Here is a 25,683-nt window from a genome sequence, read left to right as displayed (position 1 = left end):
ATGAGTATGCACATGTAAATGTGCACATATATATGGTATCAATTTTAATAGTTACATGGAGAAGATAGGGTGGGCATTTTGAGTAGGAAAAAACAGCTTATGATATAAACCAAAAACAGTGAGAAATTTAGTGAGGCTAGAACATAAGCTGTATGAGAGCAAGTGTCTAGAGACATAAATTGGGACCAGATACAAAACATTTTTTTAAAATACCACACAGTAACAAGATTGGATTTTATCTTGTAGGAATAAGAACAGTTATTTTTTCTTTCTAAGCAAGAAAGTGGTATATTCAGATGCTTTTAAGTAAAATAGAGACATCATAATGTCTTATCTCAAATAATGTTCCTATACAAACATAATACAATTATCCATAATACAATTAATAGTAATTTCCTTAATATAATAAAATATCCTATTGGTATCAAAATTTCCCCAATTATCTCCAGCATGTCTCCTGAAACTGGTTTATTCAAATCACATTCTAATCAAATACCACCCATTGCATTGCAATTGGTTCATCTCTTCGATCTCTTTTGTTTTAATAAAGCCCTCCTATCACTCTTTTTATGTCATTAAAATGCTGAAGACACTTGCAGAACATCTCCCTTCTAGATTTTCCCCAATTTTTCCTTTTGATATTGTTTTAACGTTTTCCTCTGCCCTTTGTATTTCCTACAAAACAGAATTTAGGTCTAAAGCTTGTTTCGATTCAGGTTAAACATTTTTAGCAAGAATACTTCATAGGTGATGGTGTGTTCTCCACATTGTAATACATCAGGAGGTATATGATATCTGGTTGTTGACTGAAAATGGATGCTAAGATTAATCACCGAGTTAAACATTGCAGGTCTCACCATTGCACTGTGGTAGTTTACGTTTTTCTCCCAGCAACTAATTTTTGGGGTGATGACTTGGCATTGGATACACTGTCATCCTGTCTCTCCTTATCACTTGACCAATGGCTTTAGCATACATTGGTGATCCTAGTTTCAATCAGTAATTTCTTTCTTTCTTTTTTTCTTTCTTTCTCTTTCTTTTTTCTTTTCTTTTCTTTTTTTTTTTTTTTGAGACGGAGTTTCACTCTTGTTGCCCAGGCTGAAGTGCAATGGCGTGATCTTGTTGCCCAAGCTGAAGTGCAATGGCGCGATCTCGGCTCACGGCAACCTCCGCCTCCCAGGTTCAAGCAATTCTCCTGCCTCAGTCTCCCAAGTAGTCAGGATTACAGGCATGCACCACCACACCCAGCTAATTTTGTATTTTTAGTAGAAACAGGGTTTCTCTGTGTTGGTCAGGCTGGTCTTGAACTCCCGACCTCAGGTGATCTGCCTGCCTTGGCCTCCCAAAGTGTTGGGATTATAGGCGTGAGCCACCATGCCCAGCCTCAAGCAGTAATTTCTTTAGGGGTTATAAAATGGTAATTTTCTAGTTTTGTTATTTTTTCTAGATGTATTTGCTGTCATTCCTTTGTAAAGTAGAGCCTTTTCTTATTAGCTGAGATTATTTAGTTGCCCTGATATATAAATCTTACTAAATAAATACTTAGTTATAAATACTTAATTTATAGGACATATACTCTTAATGTCTGGGCTATTTTGCCTCTGCAAAGAACCAGTATGAAGCTTTCTGATCATAATGCAATTGAATGAGAAATCATTAATAAAAATACCTGAAATAATATTTATATTTAGATTTTAAAATAGGTTCTAAATAAATTGTGGGTCAGAAGCAAATTGAACATGAAAATTGACTGATATTTACAAAAATAATAATCTTAAACAAAGTAACAAAATACCAGACAATGAGATTCAGAAAAAAAAAAGGGAAAATAACTATAAGGAATTTTATACCAAGAAATAAAAAATGTAGACACAATGTACAACTTTTTAAGAAAAAATAATTTACCAAGAACAAGTAAAACACTTGAATATAACCATTGAATTAATTTAATCAGAAGTTTAAAATGTTCCTCCACTAAAAACACTGTCCACTGAGGTCAGAAAGATTTATGACAGAGTGCTACTGAACAATCAAAGAATAAATAATACTTGCCTTATGCAAACTGTTCCAGAGAATAGAAAACAAGGCAATAACCCACAACTATTTTATGAAAATAATATAAATCTCATACTAAAAACTGACAAGAGCAGTGTGAAAGAAAATTAAAGGCTATTAAACTGCTAACTGTTCACCAGAATTGTTCTCTCTTTTTTGGAGCATGCAATGAAACAATATTTCTTAATCTTCTTTATAGTCAAGTGTGGCCATGTGACAATGTTCTCTATTGTGGAATAAAGTGGAAGTGATGTATCCCACTGACAAATATAGAGCATAAAAAATTCCAGCCACAGTCCTCCATGCTCTTCTCCTTTACAACTGACTGTAATGGTGACCCCCAAGGCCACTATAGAAGACACAAATTCAAGATGGCAGAGCCCCAGCCTGTGTCCCTGAGAAACTACATGCAGGAGATAAGATATTTACATTTCATATAACTGACAAAGGATTAGGATCCAGAGTATATAAACAACTCTTATAAGTGAGTAAAAAACAAAACAAAACAAAACAACCCATTGAGAACACAAAGGATATTGATCAGATAATTCAGTAAAAGTAAACAAACAAACAAACAAAAAACCAGATGGCCAATAAAGAAATGCCAAAGTGCTCAATCTCACTAGTAACCACTGAACTCTAACGCAATACTACAGCCCTTGCTAAATTTTGTTTAGCAACAAAATTTATATCTAATAATAGCAAGTGTTGGTGAGACTAGGAAGCAACAAGAATTCTTTTTTTTTTTTTTTTTTTTGAGATGAAGTCTGGCTCTGTCACCCAGGCTGGAGTGCAGTGGTGCAATCTCGGCTCAGTGCAACCTCTGCCTCCCGGGTTCAAGCAATTCCTTGCCTCAGCCTCCTGAGTAGCTGGGATTACAGGTGCATGCCACCATTCCCAGCTAATTTTTGTATTTGTGGTAGAGATGAAGTTTCACCATCTTGGCCAGGCTGGTCTTGAACTCCTGACCTCATGATCGACCCACCTTAGCCTCCCAAAGTGCTGGGATTACAGGCGTGAGCCACCACGCCCAGCCAAGAACTCTTTTCTTTCATTCATTGATGATAGAGGTATAAATTGGAGAACAATTTAGTAAAATCTAATAAAGTTAAAAATAAATTATTTCTTATAATCCAGCAAGTCCATTCTTTGGTATACATTCTAGAAAACAATCACACACGTGCACAAGAAACATTAACAAGAATCTTTGCAGAATTTTACCTTTGCATAAAGAGCAAAGCATAGAAACAAACAAACACCAGCAAGACAATGGCTAAATACAGATATACTATATAGCAAGAAAACCAAATTCTCTAAAGCCATATGTATGAACCTGGATAATTCTCAAAAACATTATGTTAAAGGTAACACAGAATAAGTAGCAGAAGTATAGTACAGAAGATATGCCTTACACGAAGTTCAAAAGCAGGCAAACCAATCATTGTGAGTACTTACATATGTAATCAGTATATAGAGGCATACATAATGGTAAACACCAAATTCAGGATAGTGGTTGCCTTTAGAAAGAGAAAAAAGTTGTATGGCCATATCACCCTGAATGTGTGATCTTGTTTGAGAGCAGAAGGTAATCAGGGTTGGAAATGGTTAGTACTTGTATTGCAGGAATGAAGAAAGATGAAAACAGGGAACTTCAACTGAGTCTGTAATGTTTTATTTATTTATTTATTTTCTTTTTTTTTTTGAGGTGGAATCTCTCTGTGTTGCCCAGGCTGGAGTGCAATGGCGAGATCTTGGCTCACTGCAACCTCTATCTCCCGGGTTCAAGTGATTCTCCTGCCTCAGCCTCCTGAATAGCTGGAATTACAGGCATGCGCCACATGTCTGGCTAATTTTGTGTATTTTTAGTAGAGATCGTGTTTCACCATCTTGGCCAGGCTGGTCTCAAACCCCTGACCTCATGATCTGCTTGCCTTGGCCTCCCAAAGTGCTGGGATTACAGGCATGAGCCACTGTGCCTGGCCAGTGTTTTATTTCTTTAAAAAATAAGTGTATGAAGGACCTGATATAAATATAACAAAATGTTAAGATTTGACAAGGCTAGATTATGTATTTTAAGGTGTTCAATAATTTTTTTGCATGTTTAAAATGCAGTTGATCCCATTATTTATGGATGCCACATTCATTAATTTGCTTACCTGCTAAGATTTATTTGTAACTCCCAAGTCAATACCCATTGCACTTTTGCAACATTTGCAGATATGAACAGAGTGGTGAAAAAATTACCGCCCAATATGTACATTCTTACCTGAATCAGAATGAGATGACACTCTGCCTTCTTACTTTAGCTCTCATGCTGTGAAAAATGTCCTTTTCACAGTTTGTTTAGCACTACATTGCTATAGTTTGGATGTTTGTTCTGATGCAGGGCAGGTGAGTCCCCAGATTGGAGCTTAACATGGGAGGGTTCCTGGCTTCACCCAGGAAAGAACTGATTGGTGTTAGACAGCAACTTACATTGGAGCAGCAGTGCACAGCAGCAGCAGAAATACTGCTACTTGCAGAGCAGGGCTACCCCATAAACAGTGTGCCCAGAGTAGCAGCTCAGAGACAGTTCTGCAGCCATGTTTATGCCCACTTTTAATTATATGCAAATTAAGGGGAGGAATTTGCATAAATTTCTAGAAAATGTGTGGTAACATCTGGGTTGGTTTGTTGCCATGGAAAAGGGTGGTAATTTCCAAGTGTTGCCATTGCAATGTAAGCTGACATGGTACTAGTGAGTATGTCTTGTGGAGGGTGCTTTCACCTCCTCCCTGTTTCAGCTAGTCTTCAGTCAGGTCTGCAGCCTGAGCCTTGCCTCTGGAGTCAAGTCCTGCCTCCTACCTCAGTTCCCTCAAACCTCATGTTGAAATTTGATCCCCAATATTGGAGGTGGGGCATAATGGGAGGTGTTTGGGCCATGGGGATAGATTCCTTATGAATGGCTTGGTTCCATCCATGAGAGTTGATAGTTAATGAACCTGGCAACTCTCTCCCTTCTCTCTTGCTTCCTTTCTCACAATGTGATCTCTGCACATGTTGTTCTCTTGTCACCTTCTGCCATGAGGAGAAGCAGCCTGTGGCTCGCACCAGAAGCAGATGCTGGTGCCTTGCTTCTTGTACAACCTGCAGAACCATGAGCCAAATAAACTTCTTTTCTTTATAAATTACTCAGCCTCAGGTGTTCCTTTGTAACCACACTAAACGGACTAAAACATATGCATTTCATAATTTTGTGCTTTTTTTGGTAATTTCACTCTTTAAATAGCTCCCAAGCATAGTGCTGAAGTGATAGCTAGTGATTCTAAGTACAAAATGGCTGTGATATGCCTTAGGGAGAAAATATGATTGTTAGGTAAGTTACATTCAGGCATGAATTACAGTTTTGTTGGCCGTGAGTTCAGTGTTAATGAATCAACAACATGTTAAGTAGGTGTGTTTAGATAGAAACACACATAAAACAGGCTTATGTATTGATTGGTTGATGAAAATATTGTGACCAGAAGCTTATTGGAGCCTAACCCTACATTTCCTCTAGGAGCAATGACTCAGTATTTACTAATTCTGTGTTTGCAGCAACAGTATAGAACATAACTACCATGAATAACAAGGATCAACTGCATTTAATTTAAAATAAGATAATATATACTTCCAAGAAAGGGGCAGCCTTTCAAATTTTTTTCCCTGAAAAATTTGAAAATATATAGGAAAGAATACAAAACGTATTCTAGGAAGATGCAGAGTAGGAAGCACCAGGAATCTCTCTCTGCATATTGACAAAAATTGCACTAGCAGAATCTGTCTAACTACTGTGGAACTCTATAGTCTATTGAAAGTTTGCAACTACCAGAGGAAGGCTTAGATGGTAAATTGTAGCTAATTTTAGTCAATTTTAGCTTTTAGCACAGTAGCAACCACTCATGCCCACACCTAGGCAAGTGTGCATGTGTTCCTGCAGCAGCTTGCTCTCAGCTTGTAGGAGCCAGGATGAACAAAAAGCATTTTGTTTTCCAAATATTGAGGATTTGTGTTCTGATTGATGATTGCTGCTCCTGATCACTGTGGTACAGACAAGAAGCAGGCAGCCATCGTTTTTGCACTTCTCTCATTGTTTCAGGCCTCTTTTCCTCCAGTGGAAGTGTCCTCCAAAGAACTTAAAGGCCAGTGGCCTTTTCTTTTCCCCTTCATTTTCATTCTTTGTTTTTCCCCCTTTTGAGTGCCAGGCATTAAAGATTAGAACACTTATAAGACAACCATAAAATCTGGGAAAATTAGAAAGTGCCCATGGATACCAAGGAGAAGATGTGGGCCCAGAAAAGACCTAAGAAAATCTTAAATTTATACCTCAGCCCTATCCTTGGCAAAGAGACACCCTCCAACAATCAAAAAACCCCCAAAACAATCTTAAAAAACACAATAACAAAAAACAGCAAACCCCGGGAAGGAGAAAAATCTGATTTCCAGAATTACAACATTATTAGATTCAAATGTCCAGTTTTCAACAAAAAAAAAAATCACAAGGTAAAACCAAAAAAAAAAAAAAAACACACAAAACAAAAATCACAAGGCACACAGAGAAATTAAAAATGTATGGCTTGATATAGAAAAAAATAAACAGAAACTGTTCCTGGAAGGATCCGATGGAGGATCTACTAGACAAATATTTAAAAACAACTGCCTTAAAGATGCTCAGTGAACTAAAGAAGATGCAAAGAAAGCCAAGAAAACAATGTAGAAATGAAACAATGAAGAAATGAAAATATCAATTAAGAGATAGAAAGCCTAACAAGAAACCAAAAAGAAATACTGGAGCTAAAATGTTTAATAACTGAAATTAAAAACTCACTACAGGGACCCAAAGGCAGATTTGGGTAGGCAGAATAAATAATCAGGAATCTTGAAAATATGACAATTAAAATTATAGAGTCTGAGAAACAGAAAGAAATAAAATTAAAGGAAGAGAGCTGAAGGGACTTGTGGGACATCATCAAGCAAACCAACATAACTAACATGAGAGTCTCATAAGGAGAAGAGATAAAAAGAGGGGCAGAGAGAATATGCAAAAATAATAATGGCTGAAAACTTCCCAAATGTGATGAAACATATGCATATAAACATCCAAGAACCTCAATAAACCCCAAGTAGGATGAACTGAAAGAGACCCACAATAAGACACCTTATAATTAAACTTTAGAAAGAAAAAGTGAGAAAGTGGCAAGAGAGAAACAACATGTCACATACAAGGGATCCTTAATAACATTATCAGCATATTTCTCATCAGAATCTTCAGAGGCTGGTAGGCAGTAGGCCAACATATTCAAAGTGCTAAATGGAAATAACTGCCAACCAGTAATTCTATATCTGACAAAACTATCTTTCAAAAGTGAGGGAGAAAATAAGACATTCGCGGATGAGGGAATTTGTGACCATGAGACCTTTTCTGCAAGAAGTGCTTAAGGGAGTTCTGCAGGATAAAATAAAAGAATATTAGACAGTAACTAAAAGCTGTATGAAGAAATAGAGATCTCAATAAAGGTAATTACGTGGACACTTATAAAAGTTAGTATTATTATAATGGTTTGTAACTACATTTTTGTTTTCTATATGACTTGAGACTAATATATTAAAACATTATTAGATTAAAATCTAGTATTATTATAAATTGGTTTGTAACTTCATATTTTGTTCTCTACGTAATTTATGAGACTAATGCATTTTAAAAATCATTAGTTTATGTTTTGGGGTACATAATGTATAAATGTAATTTTGTGATATTGACAATTGAAAGTGATGAAAAAAGCTGTAAAGGAGCAAAGTTTTTGTATGTTATTAAAGTTAAGCTACTATAAATTCAAATTAGAGCATTATAACTATAAGGTATTAAATATAATCTCCATGGGAACCACAAATAAGAGATATTTGTACACTCAAGTCTTTAGCAGCATTATTTTTAATAGCTAAAACATGGAAACAATCCAAGTGTCCATTGATGGATGAATGGATAAGCAAAATGTAGTATATACATACAATGAAATATTATTCAGCCTTAAAAAGGAAGGAAATTTCAACATATGCTATAACATGAATGAACACTGAAGACATTATGCTACATGAAATAAGTCAGTCACAGAGGGACAAATACTGTACGATTCCACTAATACGATGTGTTTAGAATAGTCAACACCATAGCGACAAAAAGAAGAGTGATGGTTGCCAGGGAATAATACAGCATTTCAATTTTATAAAATGAAAGGAGTTATGGAGATAGATGGTGGTGATGGTAGCACAACATTATGGATGTATTGAATATCACTGAACTGTGGTTAAGGTCGTAAATTTTGTTATGTATACTTTACCACAATTACAAATTGATTTAACAGAAAAAGAAAGAAGACAATATTCAGGTTGAGTCTGATCTAACTACAGAATGAGTTGGATTGGACCATATTTCCTCATTCTAAGATGTATTTTTATTATTATTATTATTTTTTTATTTTTTTATTTTGAGACGGAGTCTCGTTCTGTCACCCAGGCTGCAGTGCAGTGGCACAATCTTAGCTCACTGCAACTTCTGCCTCCCAGGGTCAAGCGATTCACCCGCCTCTGCCTCCCAAGTAGATGGGATTAGAGGCGCATGCCACCACGCCTGGCTAATTTTTGTATTTTTAGTAGAGACGGGGTTTCACCATGTTGGTCAGGCTGGTCTCGAACTCCTGACCTCGTGATCCTCCCGCCTCGGCCTCCCAAAGTGCTGGGATTACAGGCGTGAGCCACTGCGCCCAGCCAAGATGTATTTTTATTTTATGCTTTTTACACCTTCAAAACTGGAATTCATCCCACACAATCTATGTGCTCATTTAATGTGGACATTTTTTTTTACTCCCCTTAAAATGTTATCAAACTGATGATGGTTGTACTATTGAAGGTGTCTGGAATATAGGCAATATGGTCAGTTGAAGTAACTCTGATAAGCTGTATTGCTTGATATCCAGTGATTCCATGGAGTGGTGGGAGTGTGGTCTCTGATTGAGTAGATACTGGAATGTTCCACCTGAAGCCCTTGCTAGCCTCTGCTCTGCTTGGGCAGAATATATCATTAAGCTTCATCATAGTATTTTCCCCTTTCCTGATTAAAAACACAGGAGGAAAGAGGAAACAACCTCTGAAGAATCACTATTTCAGATAGGAAAGGCTGAGGGACATATCAGCATTTGGGGGTATCTGCAGATTAGTGGGAGTAAAAGAGTGGTTTTTCAAAGAGAAGAGAAAGAAGAGGAAGGTAAGATGGTATGAAGCCAAATCTTGGAATGTATCTGGTTTTACAATTTTGATTTTGGAACCATGTGAATGTTTTATAGAACTGAAACAAAACAAAATAAAATATTTTACATAATTAAAAAAACAACAAATATCTAAAAGTCAAAACTAACCCAAACAAATGCATATGGGAATTATTGTATGTTCTATCTTTGCAACTCTTCTGTAAGTCTAAAATTATTCTGAAAGAAAATGTTTAAAAAATTACCTAAACAAATAATCTTAACTATGTATTAAGTTGGTGACATAATCACAGAGAAAATAATTTTTTTTTTTGAGACAGTCTCGCTCTGTTGCCCAGGCTGGAGTGCAGTGGCGCGATCTCGGCTCACTGCAACCACCACCTCCCAGGTTCACACCATTCTCCTGCCTCATTCTCCCAAGTAGCTGGGACTACAGGTGCCCACCACCACGCCCGGCTAATTTTGTTTTGTATTTTTTTTTTAGTAGAGATGGGGTTTCACTGTGTTGGCCAGGATGATCTCAATCTCCTGACCTCGTGATCCGCCCGCCTCGGCCTCCTAAAGTGCTGGGATTACAGGTGTGAGCCACTGTACCCGGATGAGAAAATAATTTTTTAAATGTCTATATGTGGTAGGCAGAATAATGGTCTTCAAAGACATCCTCACTTTAATCCCTGGACCCTCTGAATAGCTTGCATTAAAGTGGCAAAAAAGACTTTGCAGATGCAATTAAGGTTATAGACTTTATATAGGAAAATTAGCCTGAAATATTTAGGTGGGTCTGATCTAATCACATAAACCCTTTAAAGCAGAGAACGTTGACTGAAAGCAGAAGAGACATTGCAGAAGTGGAAATCAGAGAGATTCCAAGCATAAAAAGGACTCAGTGTGCTGTGGCTGACACTGAGATGGAGAGACCCATTCCCCAAAACTAGAGGGTAGCCTCTAGGAGCTTACAGTGGTCCCAAGCTGACAAGTCAGCAGAGAAATAGGGACCTCAGTCCTACAGCCATAAGAAACTGATTTGTGTCAACAACCTGAGTGAGATTGGAAGTGGATTATTCCCCAGAGCATCCAGATAAGTACCCAGGCTGGCCAACTCTTGATTTAGCCTTGCAAAACCTGAAGCAGAGAAACCAGCCAAGCCAACCCGGACTTCTGACCTATAGAACTGTGAGATGACACATTTGTGTTGTTTTACATTGCTAAGTTTGTGGTAATATATTATGGTAGCAATAAAAAAGCAATACAGTTTAAAACACATTCTGGCTATGTTTTCCTGGAGGGATATTTTGTAAGGATAAAAAGAAGCACAAAAAATGGTGAAATGTTATACTGAGTAGTCTTATTTTAATAATTACAGTGGCATTGTTCTGAAACTCTTATCAATAAATATATATTAGTCATGGTTCTAGCAAGAAACAAATAACAGACCTAAATTAGGAAAATTTGAGGAGAATTTAATAAAAAATACTACAGGTATATGGGTAGAATGTAGGCAAGCACACAAAGAGTGATGTAGGAATCTACCTGAAGGAGCAAAGGACTTCTAAGGAGAGAACTGTGCGAACTCTGCTACCTGACAGAGTGGTAGCAGAGAGGTAAATGTTTGTTGAATGAGTGAATGAACTAATTTTGTTAAATAGCAGATTTGATCAAACTACCCATCCATAACATATAAACAGAGAAAGCACTATAGATCTAATGCGAAAATGCTTTCTCTAACTTGTCCCTCACACCATCTTTACCCCCAGACTTTTTTCAATTGAGGTAGTTTGTCCCAGTTACTCATTTCTCTCTAATAAAAATACATATTTACCCATCTTTCGCTTACCTTTGCAATACCCTGTCTCTGAGCAGAGTATATTTCCTGTCCCATTGACATAAGCAGAAACTATAGAGGTGTTTTCATGGCTTGGACTTAGCCTCTTGCACTCCAGTGATCCAACAAATATTGGTAGCTACAGGTTCAAAAGACTGTAGAGAAGACTTAAACCCAACTTCCATTCTGGAGTCTAGTGCCTCAATCTAGAGCTATAGACGGTCATATGCAGTTGAACCCAGCTATGCCCAGACAAGCACAACCAAACTGGCCAACTTATAGACTCACATATTGATCCAGAAACATTGAACTGGTGGCTCTAGCCATAGCAATTTAGCAAGAACAAGCAACAAAAGGCATCCAGATTGGAAAGGAAGAAATAAAAACAACTCTTTTAACAGATAACATGGTCTTTCCTTAAAAAAAGTTTAAGGTATCCACTAGAAATTATTAGAAGTAATAAATAAATTTAAAAAGTTTGCAGAATTCTATATCAGTATATAAAAATCAGTCATATTTCCATACACTAGCAATACAAGTTTAAAAAAAAGAAGTTAATAAAGCAACTTCGTTTACAATGGCATCAAAAAGAATAAGCACTTAGTAATAAATTTAACAAAAGAAGTGCAAGACTTTTACACTAAAAACTGTAATACATGGCCAGGCGCAGTGACTCACGCCTGTAATACCAGCACTTTGGGAGGCCAAGTTCACTTTGGGAGGTCAGGAGTTCAAGACCAGCTTAGCCAAAATGGTGAAACCCCATCTCTACTAAAAATACAAAAATTAGCCGGGTGTGGTGTGGCATGTGCCTGTAATCCCAGCTACTTGGGAGGCTGAAGCAGGAGAATCGCTTGAACCCGGGAGACAGAGGTTGCAGTGAGCCTCGGAACATTGCACTCCAGCCTAGATAACAGAGCAAGACTCCATCTCAAAAAAAAAAAAAAAAAAGAACTGTAATACATTTTTAAGAAGATCTAAATAAATAGAAAGATGTCCTATGTTCATGGATTGGGAGACTTAATATTTTTAGGATGGCAATATCTCCCAAATTGATCTACATATTCAATCCAATGCCTAACAAAATCCTAGCTGCCTCTTTCACAGAAATTGTCAAGGTGATCACAAATTTCATATGAAAATTCAAGAGATCCAGAATATCCAAAATGATCTTGAAAAGAACAAATTTGATGGACTCACACTTCCTGATTTCAAAACTTACTGCAAAGTGACAGTCATGTCATAGACAATGTGGTACTAGCATAAAGGTAGACCTACAGATTAATAGAATAAAATTAAGAGTCCAGAAATAAACCCTTACACTTATATTCATTTGGTTTTTTAAAAAAATGCCAAGACAATTCAGTATGGAAAGAATTCTTTTCTACAAATGGTGCTGGGCAACTGAATATTCATGTTCAAATGGACGAAGCTGGACTCCTACCTCACCCCATATACAAAAAAAAGAACTCAAAATAGATTTTAGACCCAAATGAAAAGGAATATAACTTTCTTTCTTTCTTTTTTCTTTGAGGCAGAGTCTCACTCTGTTGCCCAGGCTGGAGTGCGGTGGCACAGTCTTGGCTCACCGCAACCTCTGCCTCCAGGGTTCAAGTGATTCTCCTGCCTCAGCCTCCCAAGTAGCTGGAATTACAGGTGCCTGCCACCATGCCAGGCTAATTTTGTATTTTCAGTAGAGATGGGTTTTCATCATGTTGGCCAGGCTGGTCTCAAACTCCTGACCTTGTGATCTGCCCACCTCAGCCTCCCAAAGTACTGGGATTACAGGTGTGAGCCACCACACCCAGCCAAAACTTTCTTTTAAGGATTCTCCTAAAAGAAAATATCTTCATAAATTTGTATTGAGCATTAAGGCCAGGTACAGTGGCTCCCGCCTGTAATTCCAGCACTTTGGGAGGCCAAGGTGGGCAGATCACCTGAGGTCAGGAGTTCGAGACCAGCCTGGCCAACATGGTGAAACCCCGTCTCTACTAAAAATACATAAAATTAGCTGGGCATAGTGGTGGGTGCCTGTAATCCCAGCTATTTGGGAGGCTGAGGCAGGAGAATTGCTTGAACCCGGGAGATAGAGGTTGCAGTGAGCTAAGATGGTGCCATTGCACTCTAGCCTGGGCAATAAGAGTGGAACTCCGCCTCAAAAACAAAAAATTTTTGTTATAAGATTGGTTTCTTAGACATGACAACAAAAGCACAAGTAAAACAAAAATAGATAAACTAGAATTCATTAGAATGTAAATACTTTTGTGTTTCAAAGAACACCAAAGAAAATGTAAAATAACTGCATAATGAGAGAAAATATTTGCAATTTATATAGCTAACAATGGAATTTATCTAGAATATATAAAGGACTCTTATTACTTAACAATAAAAGAAAATTTCTCAATTTAAAAAATGAGCAAAGAAAAAAGAACAAAAGATTTAGCTAGGCATCTTTCTAAAAGAAGACATACAAATAGCTAACAGCACATGAAAAAATGCTCAATATCATTAGTCAGTAGGGAATTAAAAATCAAAACCATAAGACACTATTTCATAACACTGCAAACAAACAAAAACAGACATTATCAAGTGTTGGTTAGGAGGTGGATAAATTGGAATCTTCATACATTGATAGTTGGGTTATAAATTGGCAAACACTGGAAAACAGGTTGGCAGTCTCTCAAAATGTTAAACCTAGATTTACTATGGTACCCAGCAATTCCATTTCTAGGTATTTAACAAAGAGAATTGAAAACATATATCCATATAAAAACTTGGATACAAACGTTCATAGCAGCATTTTCAGAATAGCCAAAAAGTAGAAGCAACCTAAATGTCAATGTACTGATGAATGGATAAATAAAATGCTGTATATCCATACAATGGATATAGCCACTACAAGAAATGAAGTGCTGATATATACTACGACATGAGTGAATCTTGGAAACATTATGCTAAAAGAAAGAAGACATAAAATACACACATTGTATGATTCCATTTATATGAAATGTTCAGTTAGGAAGATCATAGGGGTAGAAAGTAGACTAATCGTTTTCAGCGACTTGGGAAAGGGAGAAATGAGAGACAAATACTAGTAGATATTGTTCAAAGTCACACACACACACACACACACACACACACACACACAAAGGTAGGCTTCAGAGTTGTATTTGTTTTTAAATGCATGTTCTCATATGATGAACAAAGCAGGGTATGTTAAGCCTGAGTGATTATTTTATGTATGTTTGTCACTCTTATCTTTTCCTTCCTTCTTTCTTTCCTTTCTTCTTGCCTTCATTTTTCTCTTTCTTCTTTTCTTTTCATGTGAACTTTTCACTATAGATATTTTAATACAATAGAGATGACAATGACTTCCTATTTATTTTTTGATAAATTTTATTTATTTTTATTAGGCATTTTATTCCTTTTTTTTTTTTTGAGATGGAGTCTCACTCTGTCGCCCAGGATGGAGTGCAGTGGTGCAATCTCAGCTCACTGCAACCTCCACCTCCTGGGTTCAAGCAATTCTCCTGCCTCAGCCTACTGAGTAGCTGGGATTACAGGCATGTACCACCACACCCAGCTAATTTTTGTATTTTTAATAGAGATGAGGTTTCACCATGTTGGCCAGGCTGGTCTCGAACTCCTGAACTTAGGTGATTCTCCCACCTCAGCCTCCCAAAGTGCTGGGATTACAGGTGTGAGCCACTGTGCCCAGTCAGCAAAAATTTTTAGCTTTTATTTTGGTTTCAGGGAGTACATGTGCAGGTTTGTTAAATAAGTAAATTATGTGTTGTGGGTGTTTGGTGTACAGTTTATTTCATCACCCATGTAATAAGCATAGTACCCAATAGGTAGCATTTCGATCCTCACTGTCTACGCTCAAGTAGGCCCTAGTGTCTGTTGTTCCCTTTTTTGTGTTCATGCATACTCAGTGTTTAGCTCCCATTTATAAATGAGAACACGTGGTATTTGGTTTTCTGTTCCTGTGTTAGTTTACTTAGGATAATGGCCTCTGGCTCCATCTATGTTGCTGCAAATGACATGACCTTGTCTTTTTTATGGCTACATAGTATTCCATGGTATACCACATTTTCTTTATCCAGTCTACTGTTGATGGGCATTTAGGTTTATTCCATGTCTTCACTATTGTGAATGGTACTGCAATGACCATACGTGTGCATGTGTCTTTATGATAGAACAATCTATATTCCTTTGGGTATATACCCAATAATGGGATTGCTGGGTTGAATGGTAATCTGTTTTAAGTTTTTTGAGATATTACCAAACTGCTATTCACAGTGGCTGAACTAATTTACACTGTCACCAGCAATGTATAAGCCTTCCCTTTTCTTTGCAGCCTCGCCAATATCTGTTATTTTTTACTTTTTAGTAATAGCCATTTTGACTGGTGTGAGATGGTATCTTATTGTGGTTTAGATTTGCGTTTCTCTAATGATTAGTGATGTTGAGCATTTTTTTCATATGCTTATTGGCTGTATGTTAAGTTTTCTTTCTTTCTTTTTTTTTTTTTTTTTTTTTCTGAGACGGAGTCTCGCTCTGTCGCCCAGGCTGGAGTGCAGTGGAAGCGATCTCGGCTCACTGCAAGCTCCGCCTCCAGGGTTCACGCCATTCTCCTGCCTCAGGCTCCGGAGTAGCTGGGACTACAGGCGCCCGCCACCAGGCCAGGCTAACTTTTTTTTGTATTTTTAGTAGAGACAGGGTTTCACCGTGTTAGCCAGAATGGTCTCAATCTCCTGACCTTGTGATCCACCCGCCTCGGCCTCCCAAGTGCTGGAATTACAGGCGTGAGCCACCGCGCCCGGCCCGGCTGCACGTTATGTTTTCTTTTGAAAAATGTTTGTTCATTTGACTTCCTATTTTTTAGACCGTACAGTGGATGATTAAATATACCCATCATCTACCTTTGACAATTATCATCAACAGATGGCCAGTTTTGTGTGTGTGTGTGTGTGTGTGAGATGGAGTCTCGCCCTGTTGCCCAGGCTGGAGTGCAGTGGCGCATCTTGGCTCACTGCAACCTCCGCCTCCTGGGTTCAAGTGATTGTTCTGGCTCAGTCTCCCGAGTAGCTGGGACTGCAGGTGCGTGCCTGCTAATTTTTTTTTTTTTTTTTTTGTATTTTTAGTAGAGACGGGGTTTTACCGTGTTAGCCAGGATGGTCTCGATCTCCTGACCTGGTGATCTGCCTGCCTCGGCCTCCCAAAGTGCTGGGATTACAAGCGTGAGCCACTGTGCCCGGCCAGATGGCCAATTTTAAAAACTCAGTATCTCCGTTGATCTCTGTGTTAGTTTCAGAACTCTGAGAGACAAACGTGAAGATAGGATAAGATGCACAAGAGATTTATTGGGGAAAAAAAGGAAGGGACCTGGAGGGAGCTAACAGAGCTGTCAGAATGAAATGCAGGTTTAACTCCTGTAGAGAAGAGAAGGGAGGAAGAAAAGTTGGGTAGGAAATGTCTTAGACCTCAGTGGAGTTTTCAAAAAGTTTCAGCAAAGCCCATGGGAAATTCTTAAGCCAAGGTGACATGTGAGAAAAGTACCCCACTCCCTAAGAATAGGCCTGCCGAAAATCTCTGCTGCAGGAAATCATTGACTGGGAATAGTCCATGAGAAGCATGACCTCTGTGTAAACTGGTGAATTGATTTCAGAGCACAGCAGCTGGAGCTAGTCAACTGTGCTCCTGGCAGTGAAAGATCTGAGAGACATATTTTCATGACCACAATCACCCTTCTCTCACCCAGGTAATTATGAAGCAAACCCTTAGCATTATACAATTTCATCTTCACAGTTCTTTTTTAGTGAAATCAGCATAATACCTATACCAAAATTTAGCAAAAGTATCTTGGGAGTGGGAGATGGGAAATAAAAGCAAACCTACAGATTAATTTCATTTTACTTATATAAAAACTTTCAATAAAATGTTAGCAAATAGAATTTAGTAGTAAAAAAAATTATAAAATAGGATTCATCTCAGGGATGCAAGGAAATTTATCAATAAAATTTACCACATTGGCAGTTCAAAGTAAAAATACGATAATAGTGGGAGATATAGAACTTACTTGTAAGATAACTCGTGAGATAACTTACACTATACTGGGGTGAGACACGCAATAAACAAATAAACCTACAGTATAATGCAGGTATAGTACTGGTGCAGAAATAGCAATACGGATTACCGGAAAAGAGGAGAAAGTACAGAAATGAACACAAGTTATACTCATACCTTGTGCATAACAAAAAGGATTTCAAAGCAGTTAGAAAATGATAGACTGTACTAGAAATTGTGTTAGGATATTTTGCTAGCTATTTGGGATTTTATTTTTTATTTTACGTATTTATTTTTGAGACAGGGTCTCACTCTGTTGCCCAGGCTGGAGTTCAGTGGCATGATCTCAGCTCACTGCAGACTTGACTTCCCAGGCTCAAGTGACCCTCCCACCTCAGCCTTTCAAGTAGCTGGGACTACAGGTGCATGCCACCATGCTTGGCTAATTTTTGTATTTTTTTGTAGAGATGGGGTCTTGCCATGTTGCCCAGGCTTGTCTCAAACTCCTGGGCTCAAGCAATCCTCCTACCTCAGCTTCCCAAAGTGCTGGGACAATAGTCATGAGCCACTGTACCCAGTCTCATTTGGAATTTTAAAAATAAATAGCTAGATCTACCTTATATCCTTATATGAAAATAAATTCCAGGTGGATTAAAACTTTGTCAACAGAGAACGAACAATAAAATTACTAAAATAAAGTAAGTAAGCATTTATATTTTCTTGGAGTGCGGGAAGTTCAGTGACATGTTAAAAATTACAGAAACCTGATGAAAATGGCAGCACAGATTTATGCACGTTAAAGAGTAAGAAATGTATACACTAAATACGGTATTTTACCTTGAAAAAGACTTGAAGTTTGGATGCAGAAATGGGCTGAGTAGAATTGCCTCTTGTGAATTCTTGTGTGGTGATCTAAGGAGGGTTTTCTGAAATTAGAAAGTTTTAACATGAGATGTGGATGGGCGGGTTTGTAGCACACATAGTGATCTGAAGTAACTGGTAGATGTTTGATATGTGTGCAGTATCTTTTGTGCATTCTTATTTGACTGTGTTCAGTTGGGTGCAGTTTTCTAGTTACACCTAGTGTTTTACACAGATAAAAATCACACATAAACAAGCAAAAAATTGCCTTACACTCAAATTATTCTCTAATACATCAGTTGCATAGGAATAAATTCTCATTTTCAAAATAAGTGTCATAGCAGAACTGACAGAATAACAAAGATACCGCCACCTCTTCAAAGTGGCACTGAGAAAATACATTGGAAAACTGTGGGAGTCTGATGGGTCGCTCAAGTCACTCCCTGTGCCCCAGGAAAGATTATGTGCCATGGATCTTCCTGGGCTAGAGTTCCATCTCATTTTCTTGAAGTGTATGCATTTATGTACTTCTTTGTTAGAAAAGATGAGGTAGAATCAAACATGCCTTTGATATTAAGCTTCTGTGGTCCAAACTGAAAGGGAATTTTCTAGAGCAGTTTGTATCATCTGGAGAATTCTCTTTTTCGATTCATTGGTTTCCCAAGTTGTTCACTGTGGGCACATTTTTCTCTTCTTCCTCTTTCTTCCAAAAGTCATCAATTTCAAAAGAAATTTTACTAAAGTTCTCAGAAATTGCTAACCATTAGGAAATGATTTTTTTTTTTGTTCAGAAAACTTTTAATCACAATTTTAAAAGGCTTTGAGTTCCTTATTCCCCACAGGAAAAAATATTATAAGACATATGTAATGTTGGCAGTATCAACACAGTATTTCCTTAGAGAGTAACACATTTTTGAAGAAGGTTTCTTAACATTTCTGTAATTCAGAAAGGAATGGGGTAGTACAGGAAAATGTACCAAATGAACATAGGCAATTGAGTTACTCAGGTTTTGTTTTTAGTTTATTGTGATATAGTTATAATTTCAGGCCCCATAACATTGCCTGGAGTAAATATTTATTGGAGTCTATGACAAAATAAATTTTAGAGACCATATTGTAAGGAAAATGAAATATTTTTTCTCATCCATTGCTAGGTTCATGACTAAGGCCCTTATAACAAAAGACAAATTAACAAGAGAAAAGCATATGCGTTTATTTAATATAAGTTTTACTTTACATGGGAGCCTTCAAAAATGAAGACTCTCCCAAAGAGGGAAAGCTGAGTATTATTATGCTTAAGTTTGATGAAGAGGGAACATTCATGGAGAAAGATGACTGGACAAAGGATGTATGATGTTACGGTAATAAACTAGGGGTAATGTAGCAGTCTCATTTGTCAAATTATTCTCTGTGTTCCTTTCTTTAGAGATAAGAACATTCCTTTTCTCCTCATATACGATAGGCACCACTTACATGAGGGTCTTATGACCTACTTCAGGAGGTCAGGGAATTCTTTTATGGCCTGCTTCAGGGGGAAGGGCAGGAGGTCAGAGAGATCTTCCTGCTTCTGCAGTTTTTTCTCTAATGCCAAACTGCCATATTTTGGAGTAGTGTATCCTGAAACCCATCAGTATATTCGTCTCTACTGAAGTTTTGATTTGTTTTAACTATGGGAAACAGTCAATTATTAAAGAAATACTGGTTCACTTTTTAACCTTCATATATTCATTATTATTATTATTTAATATATTTTTATGATTATTTTTGTCGATAACTTTTTATGATTTGGCTTCTTAAGATAACTTTATTGGATGGTAAAAGCACCAAACATAATATAATTGTATAGGTAATAATTTTTCATCTTTGCAAATAAACTTCCACTAGTTCCAATTGGTTATTAATTCCTTTAATAAAGCAATATTTGATTCCTTAAATAATCTTTGGAAAACAATAATGTTTGCAGCAGTAATTTATGGAAATGAATTACTAGCCACTTAAGTGCTGCTCTTTGAAACTTTGTTCTTGAAGAGGGTGAGTTTTCAGTTTTATTCTTATGTAATGACATAATAATTAGAGAAATAAATTGCATTTTGTAGATTGTAATTAAAATGTTGTTTTCCTCTTCTTTTATTGACAAGATTAGAAAGAATTTCTTGCTTTTGGTTTGGAAATATTTACTCTGTTTGAAAGAATAGAAACTGTCTCCTTAAGAAAAACCATAAAAATTGCTTTTTCTTTTGAGACAGGGTCTCACTCTGTTGCCCAGGTTGGAGTGCAGTGGCGCGATCATGGCTCATTGCAATCTCTACCATCCAAGCTCATGCAATTCTCTCACCTCAGCCTCCCTAGTAGCTGGGACCACAGTTATGCACCACCACACCCAGCTTATTTTTTAAAAATCATTTGTAGAGACACGGCCTCTCTATGTTGCCCAGACTGGTCTTGAACTCCTGGGCTCAAGCAATACTCCTGCCTAGGCCTCCCAAGGTGCTGGGATTATAGGTGTGAGTCACTGCACCTGGCCTCATTCTTTTTTTAATTAAAGGGAAAGAAAAAAACATTTACTTTGCCTGTATAAGAAGGAAATATAGTTTTGTTTCAGTTAATGAGAATAAATGCTCTTTTACAAAAGACTGCCAACTAATAAACGTAGAAGAGGTGATGTAATTACAAAGTCAGCATTCTGCACACCCTTCTGCCCCACGAAATAATAGACACAGGCAAGGGACATCAGTACATGCTAAATAACTCAGTGAAAGTTTGTTGGGAAACGGGATACTACCACGTTGCCAAAGCATTTCCCTAAGATAAAGAGAAAACAGTATCTTTACTAGGAAACAACCTAACAGTTATCATCTTAACCAACTCACCTAATTTAGCAATACAAGTAATGGGAAAGGGAAATATTGTGTGACTATTAATGGGATGCAATATGAACTACACAGTGTCATCTATGAAATATGTATGACAAAAAAGTTTAACCCAAATTGAACCAGGTCTTTAGTTGTAATAGGTCTTTAGATGTAATTTCCAGTTTATGGTAAATAAAGGTGATAGAGTTGAACACATCATAAACAGTAAATCAAATCCAGAAGGTAAGATCCTACAACACAACTACCTGGTCTCATAAAATACTTATCAAAGAAGAGGTGGGGCAATTTCTAGATGAAAAGATATTCAAGAGACATAACAACCAAATGCAGTAGAGAAACTTGATTGCTTCCTACTTTAGAGGAAAAAAAAAACAGCTATAGAGGACTTTTTGAGATTGTTGGAGAAATTGGAAGGTTGACTGTGTATTGGATGATATAGAGGAATTAGTATGAATTTTTTACATGTGATAATGGTATTGTAGTTATGTAGGATAATTTTCTTACTTTTAGCAGATGCATGCTGAAGAGGTAAACCAATGTGTTGCCTATAACTTCTTTTGATGTCATTTCTGAAACAAAAATATAAATATGTATACAAACATACATATAAAAATATTTTTAAATGGCAAAATGTAAAAAAATTGCTGAATATAATAGGCATATGAATGATTATTGTACTCTTCTTTCAACCTTTCATATTTAAAATTTTTCATAATAAAAACATGGGTGGAGGGCAAGCTTCAATTTTTATTTTAATGAACCAGGCATTATTTCCTACAGCCTATATTACCATATCGGAGACTTAAGAATAAGTAGGAACTCTGCAGCCCAGAGGAAAATTGGAAGGGAGGTAAGGGATTTAGTCTGTTAGCATTCTATGCATCTATGGACCCAGTTCCTTGCATAAAACTAGAAGCTTTCTCTGAACAGAGGTATCTCTTGGCATAAGTCCATGGGAGAAAATAATTCTCTCAGATGCTAAAATTATCTATGAATATAAATATAAATAGACAGGAAGAAAAGACAGGCTCAAGATTCCGAGGTGTCACCTTCAAGTGATTCTATTGCTCAGCTTGATAAATATTAGGAATCTTGGCCAGTTTCGAGTTGAAAGTACCCCATAGATATCATTGCAGCTTACTGAATTCCAGAGTGAAATGATCTTAAATAACATTAGTTTGAGTCCTAAGAAATTGCAGATATGTGACCATTGTTGACAAACAAAAACAGAAATTTCATGTGGTTCTACTTAGTACTTCACTCTCCTCTACAACATCCTTGACAAAGGGTCACCCAGTCTCTTCATACACAAGAGAAAGTTTCGAGAAGTTCATTTCATTTTCAGACAGACTTGTTAGGATAGTCTTCCTTACATCCAGATGACATTTACCACTCTGTAAATACCAGCCTCTCTCCATTGGCCAGCTTGCTCCTTGAGTCTTCAATTTTATTTTATTTTATTTTTTTTTTCTGAGACGGAGTTTCGTTCTTGTTGCCTAGGCTGGAGTGCAATGGCACTATCTCGGCTCACTGCAACCTCTGCCTCCGTCACTGCAACCTCTGCCTCCCCGGTTCAAGCAATTCTCCTGCCTCAGCCTCCCGAGTAGCTGGCATTACAGGCGCCCGCCACCACGCCCGGCTAATTTTTGTATTTTTAGTAGAGACGGGGTTTCTCTATGTTGGCCAGGCTGTTCTCAAACTCTTTACCACAAGTGAGCCACCCGCCTCGGACTCCCAAAGTGCTGGGATTACAGGCATGAGCCACGGCGCCCAGCCGACTCTTCAAATTCTTTTTTTTTTTTTTTTAGAGGGAGTCTCTCTCTGTTGCCCAGGCTGGAGTGCAGTGGCGCGATCTCCACTCACTGCAGCCTCCGCCCTCCTGGTTCACGCCATTCTCCTGCCTCAGCCTTCTGAGTAGCTGGGACTACAGGCGCCCGCCACCACACCTGGCTAGTTTTTTTGCATTTAGTAGAGACGGGATTTCACTGTGTTAGCCAGAATGGTCTCGATCTCCTGACCTCGTGATCCGCCCGTCTTGGCCTCCCAAAGTGCTGGGATTAGGGCGTGAGCCACCGCGCGCAGCCTGACTCTTCAAATTTTTGAAAGCAGTTCTCATGCTCTGCGAAGTTTCCCCTTCTCTATATTAAACATTTATGGCTCCTTCAGCCATTCCTCTATCTAATACAATCTTAAGTTCTTTCATTATCACCTTTGAATTTCTCCTGGAGAAGCTTCTGTTCATCGATGACCTGGTGTTCTTCATGTTGGATCTATTGTTCTAGACTAGATCTATTACTGTGGACTGAGTAACTCCTTGTTGCAGAGGGGCTGTCCTGTGCATTGTATGTTGCTTAGTAGCATCCTTGGCCTTTAAGGCTGGATGCCAGTAGTACCACTCCCTTTTCCCCTGATTTGACACCAAAATATCTACAAATGTTGCCTGTGGGACAAATTGCTCTTAGTTGAGAATTGCCGGTCTAGCCACCAGAAAAGAACATAGTTATTATTCCAAATGTAACAAATATTTAAATTTTCCATTGGAAAAACAAGGGACTCTTGCAGTTTGGGAAGAGTTGATTGCTCTTCATAACAGAGGAAAGAAAATTTATAGTTTAAGAAGATGTGGTGAGGGTGAGAGGAGGAAGAGGGAGCATACTCAGAAGAAAGTCCTGTTTTTCTGCCTAAAGGGATTTCAGTACACAAATGTCTATTACGAGATTTTTTAGAATTTGCTGCTGTGTTTATTCTGTAACAAATTATAATCAAGTTTACTATATTTTGGAAAGCTTTGGGTCAGGTTGTATGTTTTGTGAGCCAAAGAGGGAGGCTCAGTTCCTGGTCTGGGCTGATGTAGTGAAAATACAAACAAATTGTGTGCAACAGGAGCCCAGAGACAGTGGAATCTACAGAATTCTCGTGGAGGACTTTGGCCTTTTGTGAGATACGGACTGTAGATTCAAACCAATCTGATCAGGTTCTTTTTTTTTTCTTTCACCTCTCCCCACCGCCGAGATGGAGTTTTGCTTTGTCACCCAGGCTGGAGTGCAGGGGTGCCATATTAGCTCACTGCAACCTCTGCCTCTCAGATTCAAGCAATTCTCCTGCCTCAGCCTCTTGAGTAGCTGGGATTATAGGCACCCACCACCACTGCACCCTGCTAATTTTTGTATTTTTAGTAGAGACAGGGTTTCACTATGTTGGCCAGGCTGGTCTCAAGCTCCTGATCTAGTGATCCGCCCACCACCGCCTCTCAAAGTGCTGGGATTACAGGTGTGAGCCACCGTGCCCAGCCTCTGATCAGGTTCTTAAGAGCCTGTGTAATCCCACCTGATATCCCTGTATTATGTACATCCTAACCATCAAAGCAGGGGAGAACTATAACCTCTCCTATTTAGATTTCTCTTTGTATGAACTAGTGTTTTTCTCCCAGCCACATTACAGTGATGATTCCTTTTATTAATATATGTATCTTTCGTGAGAAGTATTATTTAATAGTCAAAAGAACTGACTCTGAAGTTAGACTGCTTGAATTCAAATCATGGCAAATCATTGCATCTCTGCTACTATGCAATGCTACTTCTTTAAGCTTCACTTTCCTCATCTTTAAAATAAGGACAATAAATCTCATGGGGCTACTTCTGAGGATTAAATGAATTAGTGTACACAGCACATAGCAGAATCTGAAAAAGCATAAGCCCTCCATAAATGCTGGCTACTATTATTTAGTCTGTACTTATCTAAAAACTTGTGTTTTCTTCCACATGTGCTAACTATAATACTTCTATCATCCTGGGTTGTATTAGGCCATTCTTGCATTGCTATAAAGAAATACCTGAGACAGGGTAACTTATTTAAAAAGAGGTTTAATTGGCTCATGTTTCTGCAGGCTGTACAGGAAACAGTGCTGACATCTGCTTATGGGGAGGCCTCAGGAAACTTACAATCATGGCAGAAGGGGAAGCTGGAGCAGTCATCTCACCTGGTGAAAGCAGAAGCAAGAGAAAGAGTACAGGGGTGGGAGGTGCCATGCTTTTTTTTTTTTTTTGATGGAATTTCACTCTTGTTGCACAGGCTGGAGTGCAATGGCACGATCTTGACTCACTGCAACCTCCACTTCCAGTTCAAGCGATTCTCCAGCTTCAGCCTCTCAAGTAGCTGAGATTACAGGTGGATGCCACCACAGCTGGCTAACTTTTTTTTTTCTTTTTCTTTTTTTTTAACAGAGTCTCACTCTGTCGCTCAGGCTGGAGTGCAGTGGCATAATCTTGGCTCACTACAACCTCCGCTTCCTGAGTTCAAGCAATTCTCCCACCTCAGCCTCCCAAGCAGCTGGGATTACAGGCGCCTGCCGCTACGCCTGGCTAATGTTTTTTTTTTTTTTGTATTTTTTAGTAGAGACAGGGTTTTGCCATGTTGGCCAGGCTGGTCTTGAACTCCTGACCTCAGGTGATCTGCCCGCCTCAGCCTCCCAAAGTGCTGGGATTACAGGCATGAGCCACCATGCCCAGCCAAGTTTTGTATTTTTAGTAGAGACAGGGTTTCACCATGTTGGCCAGGCTGATCTCGAACTCCTGACCTCAGGTGATCCACCTACCTTGGCCTCCAAAAGTGCTGGGATTACAGGTGTGAGTCACCACGCCTGGCCAGTGCCACACATTTTTAAACAACCAGATCTCCTGTGAGCTCAGAGTGAGAGCTCACTTATCACCAAGGCACTGGCCCA

The sequence above is a fragment of the Pongo abelii genome, chromosome 8, assembly GCF_028885655.2.
Source record: "Pongo abelii isolate AG06213 chromosome 8, NHGRI_mPonAbe1-v2.0_pri, whole genome shotgun sequence".
In the NCBI taxonomy this organism is placed as follows: Eukaryota; Metazoa; Chordata; class Mammalia; order Primates; family Hominidae; genus Pongo; species Pongo abelii.
This window is presented reverse-complemented; position numbering follows the sequence as displayed.